A 23,486-nucleotide genomic window follows, 5' to 3' on the forward strand; every position below is an offset into this window, starting at 1 on the left:
TGTTATAAAATCCGCGTATACAACTACATATTCCTAGGCGTTTTATTCATCATAATAATTCATAATGACGAAGAGAACCGGCCGGTTTGTGACAAGTTTTCTGGGTTAGAGGATGCAAAGCTCATTATTCTTTTCCAGGCAACATTAATCAATCCGGCAGCGATTTAAATCTGGCTAATGCCCCAGAACTTTCTGGATATTAGCGGTGGCTGCCCGGAATTATACATTTTCCTCTCTCGTTTCACAAAGACGTTGATTTTTGAACCCCCGAATTTGTTCGACTTAAATTAATGTTAACTTTCTAAAACGATATTATTTGCTTCTTTAAGTTTAATTGCTTATAAGATTTTCACATAAAGTTAGACCACAAATTGAATGGTTTCACGAAAAGAAAAAAATTTAGACTACTGTCAGCCTCGACAACCACTCTCATTGTAAGGTAACATTTTCCGGAAAAAGCAACACAAATAGTTGGTTCATGTGAAATAAGGCGTAATTTCTGAAACGTAAACTTTTAATTTAATTAACTTTTCGCCGCAAGAATCAATATTGCCTCCTGTCGGCCCGTTGCAAACGGAAATATTGCAATTTCCTTTTTCGCGGATATTTTTTAATAAACGATTGAGTAAGTGTACCCAAGGCTTTCAGTAAATATCCATTAACTTTTTTTTTGATCAATATCCAGGCCTGGCTATTTTAGTGCAAACACCTGGAAAAAGTATTGAATCTTGCCGTGCATGGTCGAATTTGAGTTTCAACAACAAGAAGTATATTAAGCTCAACTTAAATGATTTGATTCACAAACGTTGAAATGAAATAACAACTCCAGGTGTTGGGGCAGTATCAAAGGAATTATTCAAATCGTTGCTGGTATAAACGCGTGCCAAAAACATCCTCAGACACAGGATGTTACTCTAGATTTTTAATTCGAACCAGTGCTAATTAAAGAGATTCTCGCACGTTTGGCAACTGCCTGCTAGTTTAGTTTAAATTTGTTGGTTGTGAAAACATCCAGGGTCGAACTACCACCTGACCAGGTTACGAACATTCACTCTGAAAATACCATGATCCGGACCTGTAATTTTTCAGGAGAAATATAAAACCCATTCATAAAAGCAGTTGTCTTTTTGTCGGTGGACGTTTTCAGTGAACTGCCTGATACACAGTTGGGTGTAACGGCTGAAATAAATACTTTTTAATTGGTTTCAAGTGGGTGAAAGACGCTGTCATCTACGTGATTTATATTATGTCTTTTTCTATACATAGAATTATTTACGCTTTCCCGCCTTTGAGTTTTTCCCAAAACAAATTAGCATTTACAACCGAGTTGTGGCTCATTAAAATACGTGAAAATGATTAATTTCCTTCTTAATTGATATAATAAAATCGGAAACTGTTGATTTGAAAGTGGATTTTAGATTATTTCCGCTCTAACCTAGTTGAACCCAGAAACTCTATTAATTTACCTCTGGGCATTAAAAGTTATCTCTGCTTTGTGCTGCTATTTCCTAAATTCATTAGTTACTTATTACAGCCATCTAGTAAAAACTTTCCTTTTAACTAACAGTCTGCGCGCAAATATAAATTAACGTAATAAATTTACAGCAAAATTAATAGATTGAACAAACTTGGAAACTTTACCGATACTAAAGCTGCTTTATTATGAAATAACGCTGATTGTATCTAAACAATTTGCCGTAGATCTAGCACGAGGAGCTCCAACATGACCTAGTTTGAACGCTTTTTAAACTAATTTATTACTAACTGGAATACTTCCAAACTTTCCGGTTGTAATAAGGAAAATGACATGCTCTCAGTAGCTTCGTTTCAGTAAGAACTCGCTTGTTAACTATCTCGAATAGTTTAATACTACAAAGCTTAAAGTTTCTGTAATAAACTGAATCAAACGCGTCTGAATGTAATGACAAACCATCCATGATGATTTTCCACTTTATGACTTACTTCGCATACGGCCAAAGTTCAAATTTAGCTTTGGCAGTAATCCCCAACTTAGTAATGCCAAGAGCTTTGGTAAATCAACCACTGAAAACATCTCTGCATCCGAAACAAATATTAACTTAATGACTAAGGTACTTTCAGTTCAAGTAGTTTTGAAACTATATTTAATTTGGAATGCTTTTGCTGTTTGCATACTGCAGGGATTTAGATAAACTAAAAGTGTTTTTGAAACGAAATCGCTGTGCACATTCAAACTGATTCTAGAAGGTTTTCCTGCTTTAGATGAAGGGCACATTTATACGCTGGATGAATAATATGTAAAGCTTAATCCCCAGGATTCCATTATTCCATTTACCACCCGAGCTATAAACGTAAACCTCTTAATTAGGAATTTTGACACGCATGATCCAACCACAATCTCCAAGGGGCTATATTCAAAAATTAATTTTCTGCGTTGCCTGAATAATGAATACAAAAGGTGATAACACAAGGGTAACTGTTTATAGTGCTTGTATAATGCTAGTCCTTTAAGTCCCAAGAAGTTTGTAAGTAAATTAGAAGGTAATTCATGTAGTAATCTGTTCATAATTATCAAATATAAAGTGATAATACAGCTTTATGAAATTGACGATTAAATTGGTTTATCTGTTGGTATCTTAGATTTATTATACTGAAAATTCACTCATAGAGATAAAGTGAACAAAGAACTATAGAATATGCTGTTGCTCACTCGTTCACTCTTACTATTGGCTGTTCAGCTTTATAATTATATGAAATTCGTTCAGTTACCAAATCTATTATATTTGGTTTATAAGAAAACAGCGTGTATATTGTCACACCCGTGTTAGTAGTTACGGTGCACACCCAGTAAGCAGCACAGTCAGCGAGGTTAGCATAATGAGGTGGCTGACGAGTATAAAAGATGCACATTGCTCTACTAAACCACCGAACTCGGGGGTCTTCCTCAGAGGGAGGTCCCTGACTGATCTCTAGGTTAGTCTGGGTACGCCTCTTGTGAAGCAATGGTGATCAAGTGCCACACCTGAGTATCAGCGGAAATAGTGTAGGCGTGCAACAAAAGTTGCCACACCTACTTACCTCTTTTGCTCCGTGAACCTTCCGTCTTCTCGATCCTGCTTCCCACATCATGTTCTAGCCATCGCCCACCCATCTGGGGGTAAGATTACTTTAAATTGCTAAACCTGAGTATTCTTCCCTCTGGGCTACTCCTTAACGTGACAATATTTTTCACTTCTCCATCCTCGAAATTTCTGTTCGTAGCTTCTTTTTCACCTTTCAGCTAAAGTTGAAGCTATTTGTGATCTTCTGTCAGAACACTGTTTTCAGCATTGTTGATTTACGCCTAGGCATTGACAAGTTTGATTTCCATGATGAATGCTAAAGTTGTTTTAATTAAAGTTGTTTCTCTGTAAACTAAATTTCAGCGTGATCCCTCAAATAGATCTGGATGCGCCTTCAAAGTATCTGTTCAAGTACATACATATAAAGTAATAGTTTATTCAAATGCGACCGTTCCCAGGAGCAATAAACTGAAGCGGGAATTAGTTGAATTTCCAAGCTGTTCAAATTTAAATTATTGACTAGTCAAATCCGGAATGATATATTGCAGGAAATAGAGGGGCTTAATTTCCAAGACATACTGGATTTAATATTGGAATGCATAATAAGGGCAGGAACTTTACTGCGTTTTAACTACATGTAACCGGCTTAGCGATGCTTAAACGTTATGTAATGGGTTTGTATGCTGGTGGAAGTTGCTAACTTCTTACTTTGCCATTCTATCCTGCATTATGGTTGCAGTTTAATTGCTGTAATTATGTAATTTGGAATGTAGCCTGCAACTGTAGTTGCTTAAAAACGATGGCGGATAATTGAATTTTAATTGTCCAACTTCACTTTGGTCTCCTTGGAGGAAATAAACATACCTCTCACCCCAAGGCTTTTTATTAGAAATCAGACAATTTTCATTTTTTAGGGATAATGCTAATTTAAATTGCTAATACATAATTGATTATAATCGACGCTAATTAAACAAATTAGTCAAGGTAATCTTGTTTAGAAGGCGGAATTAAATAATCCACTTAACCGAACAAGAGGACGAAAGCGACGAGAGAAACTGAAATCTACTTGATGACTTTAATTGCTGTCAGAATCATACAGAAGTGCTCGCCTGTTCGAAATTCTCTGGCAGAAATTAGTAGATTCGTGCAGAAATTATGGACGCTTTCCGGAATAAAACCATTAGGTAGCTTAATTAACACATGCTGTGCTCGGACACGTGTTAATTTTAAACGAGTGAATAATTTCAGCTATAATTTAGCATCAGTTTGGAAAACCGATGACGTATGTGACCGAAAAAAGATTAACTACGTAGGAATGGCTTCCATTTTAATAAGGCCAATTCTAGAGCAGTAGAACGGCAAGAGAATCTAGAACGTGGAGAGTCGCGATAATTCCAGAATTCAAGTTGACGTGTTCGAATGTAATTGCAGCAAGTCTGCAAAATTGAGAGTCTAATTGAGCCTGACAGGAAAAGTTGCTGCAGACAAAGGCGTGTTTCAGATGCAGGTTATTTCGGATTCGTGACAAATTTTGCGGCGAGAGTTTAAGCGAAATGGCCAATTTTTGTATGCAACTCACGCTCTACAGAAGAGATACAATTAGGGTTTTTAGACTCAAAACTGGTTAACCCGGCTATCGTTCATTTAATTTTTTTTTAAGTTAAGGTAAGCAAGCACTAGAAGAACTTTAGACCTTAAAATTAACAACGAAATTATACTTTTATTATTTAATTGATTGGCTTAAAGTTGAAGTGGCATTTTATGTCATCTTTAATATTATTCAGTGCACATTCATTTTGACAATTAATTAATACTAACACTTGTTCGCTATTGCCAATAATAAGCAAACTTGTTTAGCCAAGTATTCCGAGTTAAGTTAAAACTGATATGCTATACGGTTTTAATCAAATTATGCAAACACCTTCAGTCTCTCGGCCTGTATGGTAATTTTGCTTGCAATATTCTTCCATGCAGAGATTGATATTATAGGTGGCAAAGAAATTTGCAAATCTTGTATAAAATAACTAAATCCGGGGATAAATTTTCAAAAAATGGAAATTTTTCTCTTAGAGCAGCTGAGTGGTTTCTATACACTACTTCTGAGCGATATTTCATGGAAAATGGCATTGCCAGCAAAGTTACACGCCCGTGTACTGTGGGAAAGGCCCTTCTAATATGGGTAAATATTTGGGAAACCTCAAAATCGATATTTCTAGCGCGTCCTGGTTACGTCCGCGTAATTGATGGCATACTTTAATGTAACGCGCGACATCGATTGAGGCTCAAATAACGAGAATTCACAAATTATATCAAATGGACATGCCATGGAATTAGTCGCTATTAATAGAGGATTAGAAGAACGAGGGAAAAGTATAATTTTGTTTCCTATTAGAGTGAAACATTCTTGAAAACGTATTAAGCAAATTACCTGAATTGTCCAAATTGAGGATTAATCAAAACTAAAACTATTGGACTTAATTTATCTCCAAGTGAAGTGAATTCTGTAATCTAATTTCCATAATTAATTAGTTTCTAGATTATCCATTTCAACCATTGTTCGAGTTAATGGGGTGTGCATTCGATATTAGATGATCAACACGTGACACGTTTATTAGTAATAAAATGGTTAGCTTCCGATATATTATAGAAAGCCTATCGAACTGAAATATTCGTAGTCTTGATGAGTTAATCAGAGAGGCAATTAATGTTGCGTAATTTCCAAACAGTTTCAATTTCTACTGAATAAAAAAGTTCAGACTATCTGCATAATTCGTATTTTTTGTCTTAAATAAATTGTGGTAAAACAAATCAAATACAGATAATTTGCAGTAAACATAAATTTGTTGATCAACTTATTAATAAATTTCTTTGTGTCCTTATACTGTTTCGGAATAAATCCCATTAAATTTGTCAATATACTACCAAATCTAGGATTAATTTGCGAAATATATAAATGTATAAATAAAAGTAAATACAAATCCGACTGACCCAAATTAATTGCCTATATTTTTACATGTTTCAATTAAAATAATCTGGGTGGTGTTTTGTATTATGACCACTTATTAGGAAATATTTATTTTTATTCGTTTTGTGGATTTTGATGTACTCTAATCATTTTTATTTTTCTTGACTATATGAACGTCCTGATCCCTTGTTGCAAATATTTCAATTAAATAACTAACTAACTAACATTAATAATAATTATATTTTATTTAATGCATAGCATTACCTCTCTAAAAACCCAGTTCAACTTAGCATTAAATATTTAATTAAAACGAAATAGAAAAACAATTTGCGTTTAGTTTTTGCTCTATCGGTCCGTCAATGTTAATTAAAACCGGTTTAAATTTACGGCTTTATTGACAATTTTAACGAACTTAATTAATTAACATTTTAAATGCGACAGCTGAAGCTAAAAGCCGAATGCCGCGTTCAAATAATGTTTCTCATTATTTCGTACCGCAACACGTGTCAACTAGCAAAAGTAACTAATGTAAAATTTGTGCAATTAGGCGTAATCATTATAATTAATCTGATATTTAAATAATACTGTACAGCTTGATGAATTTTATTATAATACCAAATCCTGTTATCATAAAATTGTATTTACAAGTACGGAGAACTGTAAAACAAACAATGATCGTACAAACGAATTGTCTCAATTTGTGAGAAAATAACGTTTTTACTGCACATGAAAGAATATGTTATTTCATAATTTGTAGAACAGTGTTTACTAACAAGTTACTATGTGACAAGTTCTTAACCAGACTGTAGATGAGTATACCAAATTTTTGGCTTTATATTACTCTAATCCAAACTTCTTAATAAAGCTCTGACATTCAAAGAGAAAATTAGCTTTAGAGGCAAACTTTTCTTTGTAGTTTTACGCTCATGGCTCGTTTTAGATGAAAACCGAGCACCTAGTTTATGATAATCCAAAAGATGCTTTTGAATTTCCACTAGGTGAAGTTTCTTAATGCCATTGTCGGCACGTACCATTCTAATTAGTATTTATGAGCAGAATAACTGCACTAAATTTAATCCTTTCTGACGATGATCTACGAGCTTGCAAAGTTTTATTTAATGGTTGCACGGTGTTTTCGTCACAATTGTTGTGCGGTAGATAGAAAAAGCGTTCCCCTGACAGGATTAATACAAGCAATTCCAGAGGATGTCACTAGCTGAAGTTTAAAAATTAAACCTTTTATGCAAATCTAATTCCCGTCGAACGCGAACTCAGCTCTTTATCACAAAAGCTAAAAACATTATCCGGTGGAATCATCAATCACTCCGATGTTGATTAATTTCTTTTCTGTTCGGAAAAATGTGCTTCATGTTTTCCATGTCGCACTGAGACGGGTTTCTTGTGACTTTCGTTTTACCTTGAAACAGATATTGTTTTGTTGGAAAGTTTTGGAACAAGTTAACTTTGACGATTTGAAAGAGGATTCCAGTCTTTTCCATAGTATCCACCGCTCTAAGCTATGAAAGACGCCAGCGTCATTAAAGGGATTGTATCCGGTAAAGAGGAAGTAAATCTCTTTAGTAATTAGCTAATACCTAAAACTGAATAGCAGTAATTGTTGCTTTTTGTAACCAAAGAATTTTCCATTGTTCTGTTAAGCTGCCTAATTTGTGCCGCATAACAAGGTAAAGAACATCACGTACCTTTTCTTTTTTAAGATTAATATCTAGATTTATTCCACTTTCCTCTCTGTTAATTATGTTTCCTGGCTATTAATTATTATTGGGTGACTACACCGCATAAAGTTATCGCAGGGATAAAAGTGGAAACATGCGGAAACGACAGACATTCTAGACTACAAAGCAAAGAAAACAATTTATCGGATTTAATTATCAACCAATTACATTCGAGGGCAGCGCAATTACTTTGAAATGGATTTTCCTTCGCCAAGATACAACAAAGCCATTTACTGACAATAGGTTTCGCTGGATTCTAGCTCGAAATCGAGCAGAAAAAAGAAAAAAGTTGCAATTAGCTGAATTAGAATCGTGCTACTTTCGTTATTGTGACTGGGTTTTAAAAGCTGATAATAAACACGATTGAATTAGATTGTTTGTTTCCTTTAAGTTAAACACTTTAATTTATATAAGTAAGGACTTTAAGAATAATGTTCTACCGACTAATCTAATACTGCACATGTAGACTTAATCATTGTGTAATATCAGTACTACTGTGGTTTTACTAGTAACAACCATACTAAGTCAAGGAAACTTCGTTTGAAAGCCTTAACATATTGAACTTTGTCAGAATTTGCATACACCACAGCACACTAATAAATAACTAATTAATCCAGGGAAAAACTCCTAAATAAAACGGAAACACATTTCGATATGTATCACATACCCGCAGTGTTCTTAACGCGTTTTATGTGTGTGACAACAAGTTGAATACATTACTACAATAGACGAATATGAAATGAACGAAATCGTTTTAGCAAAACTTGGATTTCGTGCCAGGTTTCGCTTTTATAAAAACTGGTCAGTTGCTGGAGTTTTTAAATGTGATTAATTCTATCATCAGATAGTAAAATATGACAATATTAAAAGCTATAAATTTTCGACAACAAAAATTTGTCTTCTTATATGACCTAAATTCTTGTTTTCCGTTCCGAACTTTTCGAATTATGGTTTCCGCTTAAATAATCTGATAAAGTCCTTTTTCAAGTAGATGTGGCCCCATTTTGTACGATACAAAAAAGCATAAATGGAGAAGCGATCCTTGAATATTGATAGCCGATATTAACCTTAACGTTATTGAATGGCTGGGGGTACCGTAAATCGAGTTTAAAGACCACGATTGGGAAGTAGCGGAACAGCACGTGATATCTCCATCGTCATAATGCGAGTGAAGTGTTTTTTTTTTTTTGATATATTGATATTGATGTATCACTTTAATGTGGATGTTTTTATCATTTTTGGAATTTTATTTCAACGCTATAGTTGGAGCAATTTGCTGATTAAGGCCATCAGGAATTTTAACTTATGTAGATAGTCGATAAAGCATTTTCTTCTTGCGCTTCGTACAGCTTTGAAACGATAAAAGCTGGAAAATTTAGTGGCTTTAAAGCATTCCTTTCTACTTACAAAGCGTATTGTACTTAGTTATCGACTTGCGGTTTTAAGTGTGGTTGCTCAAAATTATTATTAAAGCGTTAACATCTTTTTTAATTATCTGTACACAAAAAAGCATTTTACTGTTGCTAGTAATGATAAATAATCATGCACACTGTGTATAATGTGTGTATAAGGTACGAGTCCACTGGTTAAACATGCTGGAAACTCATGTTTCATATCTACAATATTATAACTATAAATTATGTCTATTTGCAATGGTTTTCGAGATATCGAAGTTGGAAAAATTACATTTTCAGATTTTGCAGTGTCTGTATACTCGTGTCAGTGGCTACTTTCACGGTAAAGAGATGGGAGAAAAATACCGTTGTATCGCCAAAAGAATTATTAATTAATCGAGTCAATCAATTTAAAGAAACTGCAGCTGAATAAATAGTACAAATTTTGTTGTCCCTGAAGGTTGTCGTTTGGTGTCAGTCCAACACATCCCTTTTGTAATGGTCACATTTTGGTAAAATGGTTAACAATTTTTTGTACTTGTAAAGACAGCACTGAATAATAATTAATTTTAAACTGTTTGATTTTGTTCAGCTTTACGCATAGCGTTCGTACAATTTAATAAACTATGAAAACTGTAAAGCACTCTAGCTTTAAACGGTCAACTTATCTCACAAAGTCCATACACTTGAACTTTCAACGACCGTATACGCCCTTTGCAAGGCAAAACGCTCTTGCTTGTGGTTTACTCCAGCTTGGAATCGCCTCTTAATATATCCACTTATGTTGCATTTGAAGTCCAAACCAACTTCTCCAATATCTCGTAAACCAATCAATAGCATTCTTACCCTTCTCCACAACCGCTGCTTTAAGCAAAGCAAACATAATGAATTAACTAATCTATTAGTTTAATGCGATTTCTAAAGGAAAATAACGTATTTCCCGTGACAAAAGCCCAACAGGCATTTCGGAACACAATGTAGCTGGTTTATGTCTTGTTACATCCGTATAAGGGGACAAAATTATGGGGTTTCAGTTGACTCGGCCTATAATAACGCTAACAATGCCCGGTAATTGATGGCAGAGGTCGTTGCTAACAAGGTCGAACAAATTCTTTTCCAGTTTTGTTTTCTTCAATTTTCCTCGTTCTTTGTTATTATTAAGTGGGATGATGATTGACATTTTGAAAGGAAATATTTACGAACAAAGTAATAATTGATTCTGTTGTACAAGGGTCACAAAATTAGAAAAATTCTAGTTTTTATTAAATTTAAAGTAATTTATTACTTAAAAGTACGTATTTTAAATTAAAAGTTATCTACTACTCACATTTTTTTATTAAGAACTAGGGGACACCAATTTTCAATTCACAACAAATAAACAACAAAAGCTTTTAAGATCAGAAATCTCCTTCAAAACTTGCAACATAATGACAGATATATCATTCTTACGTTTTTCGCACTAAAATGAAGATTGCAAAAACAAAAATCTGCTCATTACACAGGGAAGTAATGGCATTCATTTCTTAAGCCGAAACGGCCAGTTTATACGACGACTTGTCATTGTCCAGACATAGAATCGTTGTCCGAGCGCAAACTCTTTTATTGATGTCGGCTCATTATCGCACCCTGTCGCTGACGGCAATTAATTTCGTTGCCGACTTTCCATAAATAAACCATAAGTGTCATATTCGTGAAATTTATCGTTTCGGTTCTTTTCGTCTGGAAAATTGGCGTTAGAGAACGATTTAATTTTTCAAATGTCCTCGGAACGTAGATAAGAAGCAGAGTGCGCACTAATAAGCATAAAAGCGTTCTGACAATGGATTTGTCTAACATGTGCTTGGTGACGTTTTATAGTTATTTACATTACTAGTGGGGTATGAGCATTTTTATAGTCACGAGTGGGAGTGTTGCTACGACGAGGTCGTAGACCGAGTTGTGGTGATCACACGAGTACGTTAATTTGCCATACCCCACGGGTGATGTACAACATTTTATCTACGACCATCAGAAGCAGCGTAAAGTAAGAAAAAAATTCATATTTTGTGCAATGTGAACTATTTAGGAACGTCTCGTATATGCTTGCTACGGGTAGTTATTTGTTACCCTTAAATCTTGTCATCTACGCTGTACTGTTTTGGTGTTGTTGCTATGGTGGCCATTTGTTTCCACATATCACTTAAGCGACAATTTAACAGTGTCAGTCACAAATTTTTAAAAGTGCATTTCGTTATGAACATGTCTGAAGAACTTCCGTCAGATATTGAAGAAGCTGCCGCAAACGTGGTATCTGGCTTGTTGCCTGCCAAGTCAAAGGAGAAATATGAAAAAATGTATCAAAGTTATGTTTAAATTCAATAAACAATTACAGCAGAAATTTTCATTTAAAGTTGTTTTATCGCACTAGTGCGATAAAATCGATTATTATCGCACTAGTGCGGTAAAATCGCTCATTACGTAACTCAAAATGAGCTATGTAATGAATGATTACCATGCTAGGAGTAGATAAAATCAATTTAAGTATCTCGCCGAAAGCAAATGCAAAATTACTCTGGATCATCACGAGTGATCTATTAAGATTCGTGAGACGATAAATCACGTTCTCAGGAAAAACCTAGCCGAAATATGATTCCAACAAATAAATCCATTAGAGGCGAAATAATATGTCTTGAGGCAGGGTCTTTATTCAACAAGAAATTTAGTGTTGAGAGTTGGCTGTCATTTATCAGAAGCGTAGCAGCGTTTTTCCCCTCGGTCGAGTGTCGTTAAGCTGGCGCTATCCTAACTTTGAGTGGGGCATTAGGCAGAAAAAGGTGAGGAGTTACTTCACCATTCTCACGTTTCCAGCTACCGTCAAGTCGTTAAACTTTATTAATTGTTAACTTCCAATTTGCTCTCCAAATCGATAATGAGCAGGGCTTGGCTTTTGCCTAATTACCTTTCGATCTTTTACCATATTGATGGCTCGAATCTCAAACAATTTTAAAGAAGAATATAGAGGTCTTTTTTAACTACTTTTTTGGAATCAGTATTGACAGAAAAAATAGAATTAACCAAAAACAACCCGAAAGTCGGAATCCAATTAAACAGTGAAGAGATCGAAAGAAGAAAAAAAAACTGGAACATTCTGGACAATAAAACCGCTTTTATTACGTGTACGACTAACCCCTATCGCATGCAGACTATTAAATATTAAAACCACGCTCGCGATGTACCTCTTACAAATTTAAAGACGGTGTGGGTTAAATGGAATTTTCTTAGGGAGACTCACCAGAATTTATGAGGCGTTTCGAAAACATTTTAGGTTAACAAGCGACTCGCCCATGCTGCGAAAGCCAATATAACCTCGCCGTATTTAACATTTCTTTGCAGTGGCTATATTGCGAATTTTTAATATGCTTTAGTCGTATTTTAGTATTATTTTAAAACCGCTCTGAAGGCTTTGCAAACTGTTATGACTGTTTTTCTTCCGGCTAGCAAAATGAAAACTTTCAACTTTAGCGCAATGTAAAGCACCGTCCATTAAATAAAATGAGACAGCGTTTACGTCACATTTTTATTCCGAAAATTAAAAATACCAAATAAACTCGACACAGTATTTAAAGCTCAAAGCTTTTTCGCACAAAGTATATATAAATTTCAAAAGGGTCCCGAGGAGGCATTTTCAAGCACTAGGCCTTTTTGATATATTGCGGCTTGAGGAATTTTCTCCTTCCCTAAATTTAAATGGGATATTAGATTCTGCTAACAGACGAAATCACTGCCAAAATGAGAAATAAGGATCATGCCATTTTTTTTGTCGCGGGGATGCCTTTATTAAAACATTCCGAGAAGATTCGGGTCAAGGGCAGCATAGTAAAAAGGGTTTAAATCATCAAACTAAACTAACTCTGGAAGCTTTAAGAGGGTCATTGGCGTTTAGAGGCAGAAATTATTATTCTTGGGTCGTTGGCAACTTACTAAGAGCTGCCAGTAATTACTTGAGGATAGTGAACCCTTATCAAGCCAATATAAACTGTCTGTGTGGTGTGCCGCAATTTCTAGCAGCATACAAAGAGGGGATTTACACTAGGTCTCTGACAGTGCCAAAATCTCTTATGCAAACTCTGCAAGAAATTTGTATAGTTTTTGAGTTTAAGACACTTAACTCTATTAAATATAGTGCGTTCTAGATAAAACGAATATTGTCCTATATGTTGTAATGTTAGTTATTGTAGGATCTGGACAATGGTGAAACCAGAGTAGTCCTTTTTCTAGATCTAGTAACAGCTGTATAACTCATTACAAAGAATGTGCTTAGACTGATATTTTAGAATTACTTAAAAACCTAAAATTACCACTGGTAACGAACAATCTAGAAAAAGAAAATTGTAACCAGCCAGCACAATCATTTCAACATTTTTCTACTCTTTTCTTAAAAATTTTAGGCAATTCGCTAGCATAATCATTTCACACACAGTTTTTGTTTTTGATTCCATGTTTTTGACCAAAATTTAGCTACGGTTTTACAAAATTTTTTATATTTTTTCCTTTATTCTATCCTTTGATAGAAAACATCTTGAAAGAAAAATGTAATATATGGAGTAGTCTAGTGTCTGGTTAATATCAATTATCAATGTTAAATAACCTTACAAATATAGTAACTAACCTAACTAACCTAATCTAACATTTTTATTATGTTATGTTATGCTATATTAAGTTAAGTTATGTTATGTGTTAGCATGGATATTTTTACTAACTGTCAACCTCTTGCAAATTGTTTTGTAGTTATTTACGTATCAGAACTTGTTGTGAATTTATTTTCGGGAAAAGAAAAAAGTATATCGGATGCGCAAAGTTGGCAGCGTGTCTCTATAAACTTCCTTATAAATTAGCCCTAAATCTGCAATTTAGTGATAGATGTTCCTCCGTCTCCATTTATCAGATTGTCCGGAAGTCCGAGCTTATCCTTCCGATACCCGCAGCACGCTAGACTAGCCTCAAAGAATGTTGCTAAAAGCGCTTGCATTAGTCCGATAATGGCCTATTTAAATAGCAATCGATTACTTGAAGAGGAACTTAGCTTTTTTTCCTTCCAATTAAATCGTGCAATTTTGAACAATTCTTTGAGCGTTATTTATGCATGTACTTGAAGTAATCCGTTTCCACCATTAATCAGTTTTTAATTACCAATTCATTTAGAATAAAACTCTTTCAAAAGATTTACTTTTGAATACCGCTATTCTATCAGACCGTCGATAAGCCTCTTCATCTGGATTTTGCTTGCGCAAACCGTAATCAAAGCTCTCACGAAATAATAATCTTTAATACCGAGATAATCACTTCATTAAGTTTGAAATTCTCGTCTGCACAACCACACTAAGGTACTCTGCTTCTGCATTAGATGACGTGAAATACCTCAAAGTGTTTGATCCACTTAAGCTTGCTGACTGGATTCGTGTAACGAGTTTCTGCATGGCCTCAATATAACATGGCGTGGCATATTTGACTATATTAGTTAATTTTACAAAATTTTGACTTGAAGCAGAAAGAAGTTAGATATGAATTGGATTGATGATTGGTTTTATATGTTTTTCTACTCCTTCAGGTTGGTTAATTCCTTAATAGTTAAGAGAATGGATAAGTAGGAAATTGCCACCGGTTGAACGAATACAGAATCCTAGACTTTCCGCAACAGTGCGATATGAAATAGACCAATCACAGACAATATTCAGCGTGCGATATGAAATAGACTAATTACAGCTAATCTTGAACGTAAACATTCATTTGATTGTCACCCTCACTGACAATTGGCATCAAAACCATTGCATTTTCGGTTATGTTTTGAGGCAATGAAAATGCCGTTCAAGTTTCAGTTAGTGTTCAATCAAAGAATAAAAACTTCTACTTTATTATATGAGAAAGCAAATGATACAAAGTTATAATTTTCAATGAATCAAATCCATGCCTCAACCTAAAAGACGACTGCCTTTGGCGTCGTGCTCAAATTTTCGTCCTTGTGCAATAGGCACATCCTATTCACCCTTGTTGTACAATATACTATTTCCTTTGTAATTAGACAATTTCTATGAAATATTTAACCGTTAGGATACAGTACGTTTTCCACTATACAACAGCGAAATTAGAATCTTAAGACCACCGAATTTCCATTCCAGTTAAATGATGCTTGAAACTGTGTCAGTGAAACAATAGGACATTAAACGGTCGGTAGCCGCACAAGGCGAATGTGGGCGCAATAATTTGTGACTCGTTCTGCGCTGCCTTTTTGCCTTTCGTGCTGTTGAAAGTTTATCCTGGCCAAGTTTCAAAGTTATTGTCCTCCCAGGATGCTTTGTGGCTAATGGGGGTTTAAGCGTGCGATAAAGTTAAATACGTGCTCAGGTCTCTAATCCAGGTCAACTCCACACTTCATTTAATTAGAGACTAAGTCTCAAACTAAAATTAAATTTTTATGTAAACTAAGTTTCTCTATATACTTTTCAATTTAGATGATACATTTTATATTTACACAGTATTATACACCGTTAAAGCTAGTTTTCAAACAAACCCAGGTTTATTTGCAGTTTAGTCACGTGGCCACGACACGCTCTAGAATAGCAGCCAATTGAATAAAACTTTACCATCATGTAACGCTTAACTAAAGACATTGTTCCACGTCAAATTAGAAACTGGTAAAACTTGAAGTTTATATGCATCTCTCTGTGTACTTTGGAGTAAGACTGTGAATACATTATTCTTCACTTTTTGTCTTTATCTAATTTATCACTTGGAGGACATAAAGTTATAATGTATATTAAATGGCAGACTTTTTCCGTTCCTAATTTATGGCTGCACTAATAAGATAAAACACTTTAGACACACACTAGACATTTTTCCTATTGTAAGGTTAATTCGTACGTACCCACCGCGAACCTTTCTGACATTTTACGGCTCTTCGCACACTTTTTCCTCCAGTTAACCCACAAAAATAAATAAAGGTCGGAACATTCATTATTTTATATCTCCAACTAATGGAAGAAATGCGTAGCCCGTTTCTAACGTTAAAAGGATACGGGTAAAAGTTTTTCCTTAAAAGACTCTTTTTGACTTTCGGTGTTATCGTCTTTTACCGGGCATGTTTCGAAAAGGTGTGTCAAACAATAAGAATACTTTTCTGTTCAACTTTCAACCAACATTTAATTAACAAAATTTGTAGAAATACTTGAATATACATTTGATGTAAACTTGACTGTAGGAACAAAACTACACCATTAAATAAAATCTCTAGTAACGCGAACCTTTCGGCAAATCTCGTTGAAAAACTACCTTTGCCAAATCCCAGACAAAAGCTTTATAATCTGAAAGACAAAGCACAACATTTTACGTGGCAGACAAGTAAGAGCTGTATGAGTTTTCAGATAAAGAAGGACGATTTTCGGACGAAAACGAGAAACGCTATATAGGAGTACGCCGAAATCTAGTTTAGATTCCCCTTTGAGCTATTTAATTCTAAAAGAGAATATAAAAGGCACAAGTTTATATTACAATAGAGAATTTACATCAGTGTGTATCTGTATTACGTAGAAAATTTTAGCGGGGGAAGTTTCATTTCCTTGGCAATTATGGTGGAGAATTTACAGAAGGAAAATAAAAATTCAACAGTTTTTTTGTATCGTCCTCAATCGCCACGTTCTAATTGAGGTTAAATTCATACACTTAGGCTGGGCGTGGCAAATTATAATCGTAAAGTGCGGATATTGAACTAGTAATTCACCTGAAGCACAACCGACTCGTTCGGATTAATACCATATATTTGAAATAATCGATGCCATATACTTCGAGTTTCTAATTTACGGTTCGAGCTGTAATTGCAACTTTACCAGTGACCACCGTAAATTACGTTTCCATGTTTGGAGTCAATAAGTCTTATTGGTTGATACCATCAATTAAACTTGTACTTAACTAATGAGAAGTTAATCGTTATCTTATATTTACTATTAATTTGTTTGAGGGAGAGATTTGTTCCCATTAGAATATTCTCCCTCGCCAAATTCCGAACGAATTAAAAGGCCTTTTAAAATAAATTCCAAATAAAAATTCAGGAAGTTGAGTCACATCACCGCCCAGCTTTGAAATGGGATATTTTGCCTGAAAGGTCGACGTTTAACTCTCTTAAAACGGCGATTTTTATTTAATGGGACGCTCTTAAATTTAAATGATACGGCATTACTATAAAGGTTTGCTTTTGCACTGCTTTGCTGTTTTTCTATCGGTTGATTTAGCTGATTACAGTAAATTGGACAAGCGAACACCAATTTGTATGTGCTTTCTTTCAAAAGAAGAAAAATACTTAACTTAACTAACCGTACAATTAGTGTCTTTTTATTGTAAAACTCCTACCCTTCATTAGTGTAGTAGTATATTACTATCATTAAGTTTACCTATCCCACAAATTAAAAAATTAGTTTTCCTCATTTTTGGAATGAGTGGAAAAATATAAAATATTTTTCAAATTTAAACCAAAAATAAAGCTTGCTGACTTTTTTACGAATCTTTAAGTTTTCTGATTAGATTTAAATTGATTAATTAGTGGGCAGTATGACGTAGCCTACTAGGAACGTTGTTATTGGTTGAAATCATCTATCTCCATCTTTTGTTTTGACTTTTGACATGACCTGTCAATTGTGGTTAGATTCAAACTAGAGCTTTGCTGTACTGTTACAATGACGTTTGATAAAAAAGGATACACATATACTAGTTAAAAAACACACAACTGATGGTTTACCACGTTGCCAAGGGCATCAAAAAAGTGTTAATAATAATTATTTACTGACAACTATAATTTAAAGACAAACATCCTCTTATACTGTTGTTGTTCTTTCTTTGTTTTAAATTTTCTCAATTTTCATATGGATATTATTATGCTATAGGTACTTAGGTAGCAAGGCACAAAATGACAACAGGAAAGGACAGGACTGATCTTTACAAGGCAAGCTCTTATCTTTTATTGGTCAATAAGTCATACAGGCTTTTTAAATAATGTAGTTTTCCAAAAATAAAACATTTGTGTAAATTTTTTTTGTTGTTTTTCAATATAACAAAAAAAATCCAGTTGAGTTGTCAAAGCTTCCAATTTATAATCACACTTTTAACATTTAACTTAGGTACTTTGAGTGAATAAAAAGCTTGCATAAAAAAAACGTCGATTTTAATAAACGAATGAGTCCAATTGAAATTGCTCAAATACCGACTAAACTCAATTTCGGTCGTATTATATTTAAAGGTCGACCAACTTTTTGGGTTGTGCCATAACCGTATTACAACATTGCCCTTTTTAGCAACCAAAAACGTGTTTTAATAAATCAAATTATGGTCCGCACAATGAACTGTTAATCTAATGGACTGCAGAATAGCGCCGTTATCGCTCTATATTATGTCTGCTACTAAATTTACAGCGTTGTTTTGGATAATTCACTGAGAGATATTTTACTACTTTAGTGGAATTTCCATTTTCCATTTAATAGAGGCGACTCTGGCGTTATTTTCGGGGATCTAGAACGCCAATCAGCATTTTATTGTGACGTGAACGTTATCAGTAATGCGAACCCCAGACCAGAATTATTTAAAATGCAATAAAAGTAAGTGTTAGTTAAAAGTTGAGCAGAGCATCTATTTGCATTAAACTTGTCTGTTACAACTTCTTTAAAATGCTTTTAATATTAAAATAAAGCTTAACGGGAACATTAAAATCTGGAATTTGAATATAAGACTGTGCCGGCTTGAACATTTTTATCCGATTAAGGTCGTTATAATACGAAATGCATGTTTCCACGACCTTTGAATTGGCTTTCTGATGTTGAAGAAGGTGACTTTATAACGAAACTTTCAAAGTGTGCAGAGATCAAGATACAAAGGCGTTGTTCCAATTTAAAGTTTCAGCAAAGGACTTCCTTTGTTGAAAGCGATTTCGTGCTATTGGAGCCTTTAATCTGCTTTGTATTTTAATGTGATATTATTAAACGATATCCAGCGACCAACCTTCACTTAAAAAATCTCTAATTCTTCTAAGCCAAACGCTTTGTGTACGTTCTTTCTTTCGCTTAAGATTTTTCAGTTTGTAAGATGGAACACTTTAACAAGGAAGCGTCATATAAAGGGCTTTTATAGTTATTACGGGAATAAAACGTACTTTGAGTTGATGCATTTCAGTCACGTATTTGAGGAAATAGTTAGAAGTTTTGAGAATGAAATATTTCCTAGACAACTTCTTATTCAAAGAGAGGGTTGATGATTACAATGCCGACTGGCTTTGAGCTACTCGAGTACATATTTTCAGTTGTTATTGAGTAAGGTGATTGATTTGATTTAAATTTTGATCAACCCCTTAACTGTCTTATTTTTTATTTTAATAACAAATTGCATAATTCAAAACTTGTAGATATTTGTGTGTTTAATAAACTTTCCAATAGTTTAACTTTTTACGCCATTTAATTGAACAAAATATTAGAAATTATATAAAAAAAATAAGATACAAAAATGATCTGTCTGGCCATTTTTTAAGTTAAAGAGACTTCTTGACAAACTAGTCAAAAATAACTGGTTTCACACGTAATTTTCTATTGTTTAAATATTGTAATACAAGTTTTACTCCAGTGAAATTCCAATACCTAAAGTGATTGATCGGGGTTGTAAAATGAAAAGTTGCATGTAAGCAGAGACATTTTTTCATGCATCGCCTGTATTGTTAATTCATACCCTTAAAACATTTTCCACGTCATAAACTTCACTATTTACTGGAAAAATCTAATACCCATTTCGTTGGAAAAGCGTAGTAAAAGCTGACAAAATATCTCCTCGATCACCGTCCTGTAATTGCTATTACCGAAGCATCATTGAAAATTGAATTTTTCAGTGACATGCACTTCAATACTAGTAGAGTTCGTATGAAATTTCTGTTGACCGAAACGAAATATACTCGGAGATTTAATATGATTTAAAAGTTTTCGATGGAGTGGCGAGGAAATGAAATTCCTTCTTTAACTTACCGTGGCCGTCGTAAAAGTTGGCGGAAACCAAAACTGGTCAACACAAAAGGGTTTTCGACATCTTATTCGTGTTGTCATCGGTTCGTAGGCAATTTCGCAAAACTCAATTCCTGAAGCCGTAAATAACGTTATTACGTCGACATATAAAATTGCCGCAAAGTTTGAGAGCCAGACAGGCAGGTATAAGTCTAACTTTTGAGAATATAAAATATGACACTGAAACTAATAACGCCGAACTTCAAGGAGCATGGGAATGCCATAAATCTTTTTGCTCCCTTAAATATTGAGTTAGAAAGTTTTGAAATTTTCTTGTACTGTGGTCAGGGTCGAACAGAAAATTGCAAACCCGATTTCAGGTATTGTCAAGCATATGCAATTTCTTCAAATTTCAGAAGGCATTTTGCATTAATAAGCGCTCGGGTTGGTAATAAAGAAGTCAGTTCGGTGAAAAGGCGCTAAATTTACTGCTTTTATGAGGAATATAGGTCACTGCAGTACAACTAAACCAAAATAAAATATTACCTACTTTATTCCCTCATACCTTCGGCTGAGGCAGAGAAAACGTGGAGAACACAAGTGAAACTTGTCTTTATCGTGGATCTAGACAAATGGTTATAGAGACGTAAAAATGATGATGTTGGGGCGCCTGGGTACGCTGAAATCGAACAGACGGATAAAAGATGCATCACAATCTTGATATTGGCTAGAGTACTGCAATGTAGCTGACCGGTGCATTTAACCTAAAAACAACAAGCTGAAATTCCAAACTGCACACTCTAAATTTCCACAAACCTTTAGTACTATAGTGGAGAAATAACCCTACCCAAGTCATATCTGTAAGTTACAGCCCAATTTTAATCTGCATAAAACAAAATAGGAGAACGCAGAGTATGGTGCTTCAAAACAAAGGACATCCGGTATTATTAAGCTGAAAGCTGGGGATATTTGCATAAAACATTCAAATTAAATTTGCGGAAAATATTGCACGGAACAGGGTGCTTATGAAAGATAAAGGACGTAATTTTCATTATCCGCAAACCAGCTTTAATAGCTGTAATGAATGAACCCTTAAAAAGTGAATTTTCAATGTCTTTCTTATCATTACAACAAACTCGTAATTAAAATGTTAATTTTGTAATCGGAATGTCGGAAAATAATGAAATGCTATTGTGTAGTCAGTCACAAAAAAATGTAAAATTTTATGTAATTTTTTTTGTAGTGTATTGATTTTTTCCAGTTATTTAGCATACAATTTATTTTTAAACCTGAAATAAGTATACAATAAAAAAATACGATTTCAATTTACGCAAAAATTGTTAATTAATAAACAAAAATGGTTAGTCAAACATAAATAATCCATGTTCCAATTTCGTCCCAGTATCAATATTTAATTGCAAACACACCGCAGCAAGTTAAACATGGGAAACACGTGTTCAACTAGTAACGTAGCTAACAAAGTTCTCTAAGTGATGAGATAAACTTTATCCTCCCTTTGAGATTTAATTTTCGGGATGGAGGCCGCAAGTCCGAAACTTAATCAAACTCCTTAGTATAATGCACAACAAGCTCCCGAACCAATTGAATTTGTAACATGATTTAAGGAACTTTCGCTCTTGAGTTTGGATTCTTGGGTTGTCCTTGATCAATGAATTGCTACTAATTCCGTTAACTTTTAGTGATTAATATAGCCAGAAACTTGGTGTAAAAAAAACAAGACCGTAAATATAAACACAGATGCATCCGTTGTATAAAGTCTTTAACTAGAAAATATGATGCAGCAGCTACAGAAACAAAATTAAACTTTAAATTAGGCAAGCATATTGTATTGCTTTGGACCACTGTGTTTTAACATTTGGCAGAGCCTTTAGTGTTTCCAGCAAAATTTTCAATTTTCACAATATTCTTTATTTACGAACCGGATAATAAAATGTGTCACTTTAAATTGTAGACCACACATGCACGAAACTACATAGTCATATAAAACTGGTTTTCCATTTGGAAGAATATAAAGGATTCAATATCAGTGCGGATTTTACAAAAAGCGATGAGATGTTTTGGTTTGAACTGAATTGGATAGAAAAGTTGAATATTTTTTTTTTGGATCAAGTAGTAATTAGATAGACGTGGAAAAGGAGTTTTTAAAAATATAAATAGAATTATTTCAAGGATATGTAGAGTGACTAGGGTAAGGAGTTTTACAATTCAATCTACTAAACATTAACAGTTAACAGCACTTGAAAAAATTTTAATATTGTAATCATATTGCGGTGTAATTTGTTTTTTTTTGCAAAGTGACATGAGGGATTTAATTAAATAAAAATGAAAAATTCCTGCTTGACTATTTAACGTATATTTTGCAAAAACATAAGCGAAACAAGAAACAATTTTGTCATCACGTGAACAACTTACATCCATCTTCAAATCCACCTAATTTGAGTTGATGGAGAAAGACTTGGAGCGATGACAGTAATATTTCATTTCAGCTTTCGTGACTGGCTTCGTTGTTGCAGCTGACACATGTTAGTAATTTGCGGAATTACATACATCTTTTACTTCAATTTAAATGAGATGCGGAATGCAAAAATGTTTTGTTTGGTGCATATAGAGCGAGAGACAAAAAAAGCGTCGAGGTTATGAAAGTTTAATTTCGCTCTTTTCGAGGTGTGAATGGGAGCAAATTATTCGTTAGTGTCCTTTGAAATAGGGACAAATTATTTGCACAAAAAATCGGAAAAAACAAGACGTGTTTCATGTTTTGGATATAAACGTGATTTATATGAAATGCGTCGTACAAGCAGCCGAGAAAAACTCGAGATCTCAGAGGAAATCCAAGAAAAGGAAAATCAATGTCTGTTTGTTCCGTATTCGACACTTGAGGAAAAATAAGCGATTTGGACGCAAGGCGAGCTACGTGAAATGACGCCCGAAATTTTTTCCCGTTTTATTTTCTACTCGGCTACTTAATTCCTGTGAAAATATTAAGGAACTGTGCCGCCTTAATGGCCGGAAAGGGAATCTTAAGCCTAAATTCAGAAATTTGGGACAAAAAAACGTGAGCAATTAAATAAATGTAGCCCTAGGTTCTTGCCATAAAGTCAATTAAAATTACCCCCAAAGATAATTAACATAAATTAGCCATAAGATTATAGATTTTAGTCTGTTAAGGTAAAACTGTTGCTAAATGTTACTAACCTAACCTAAAAATTATTTACTTTTTTTCCTGCTTCAAAACAGGTGCCATAATCACTCAAAATGAGAGATGTTGTACAAAAAACAAATTTTTAACATCATCAATTATTTATGTTTCCGTACAATTCACTTGACCC

General features: G+C 34.2%; 1 protein-coding gene across 3 annotated transcripts in view; it reads left to right on the forward strand.

Annotated features, from left to right (window-relative positions):
- Ten-a (Teneurin-a transmembrane protein) overlaps positions 1-23,486 on the forward strand; it is a 155,851-nt gene that overhangs the window by 13,390 nt on the left and 118,975 nt on the right. The gene's annotated exons all lie outside the window — the stretch shown is intronic.

The sequence above is a fragment of the Ips typographus genome, linkage group LG6 (genome assembly GCF_016097725.1).
Source record: "Ips typographus isolate SLU linkage group LG6, UJ_Ityp_2.0, whole genome shotgun sequence".
Taxonomy (NCBI): domain Eukaryota; kingdom Metazoa; phylum Arthropoda; class Insecta; order Coleoptera; family Curculionidae; genus Ips; species Ips typographus.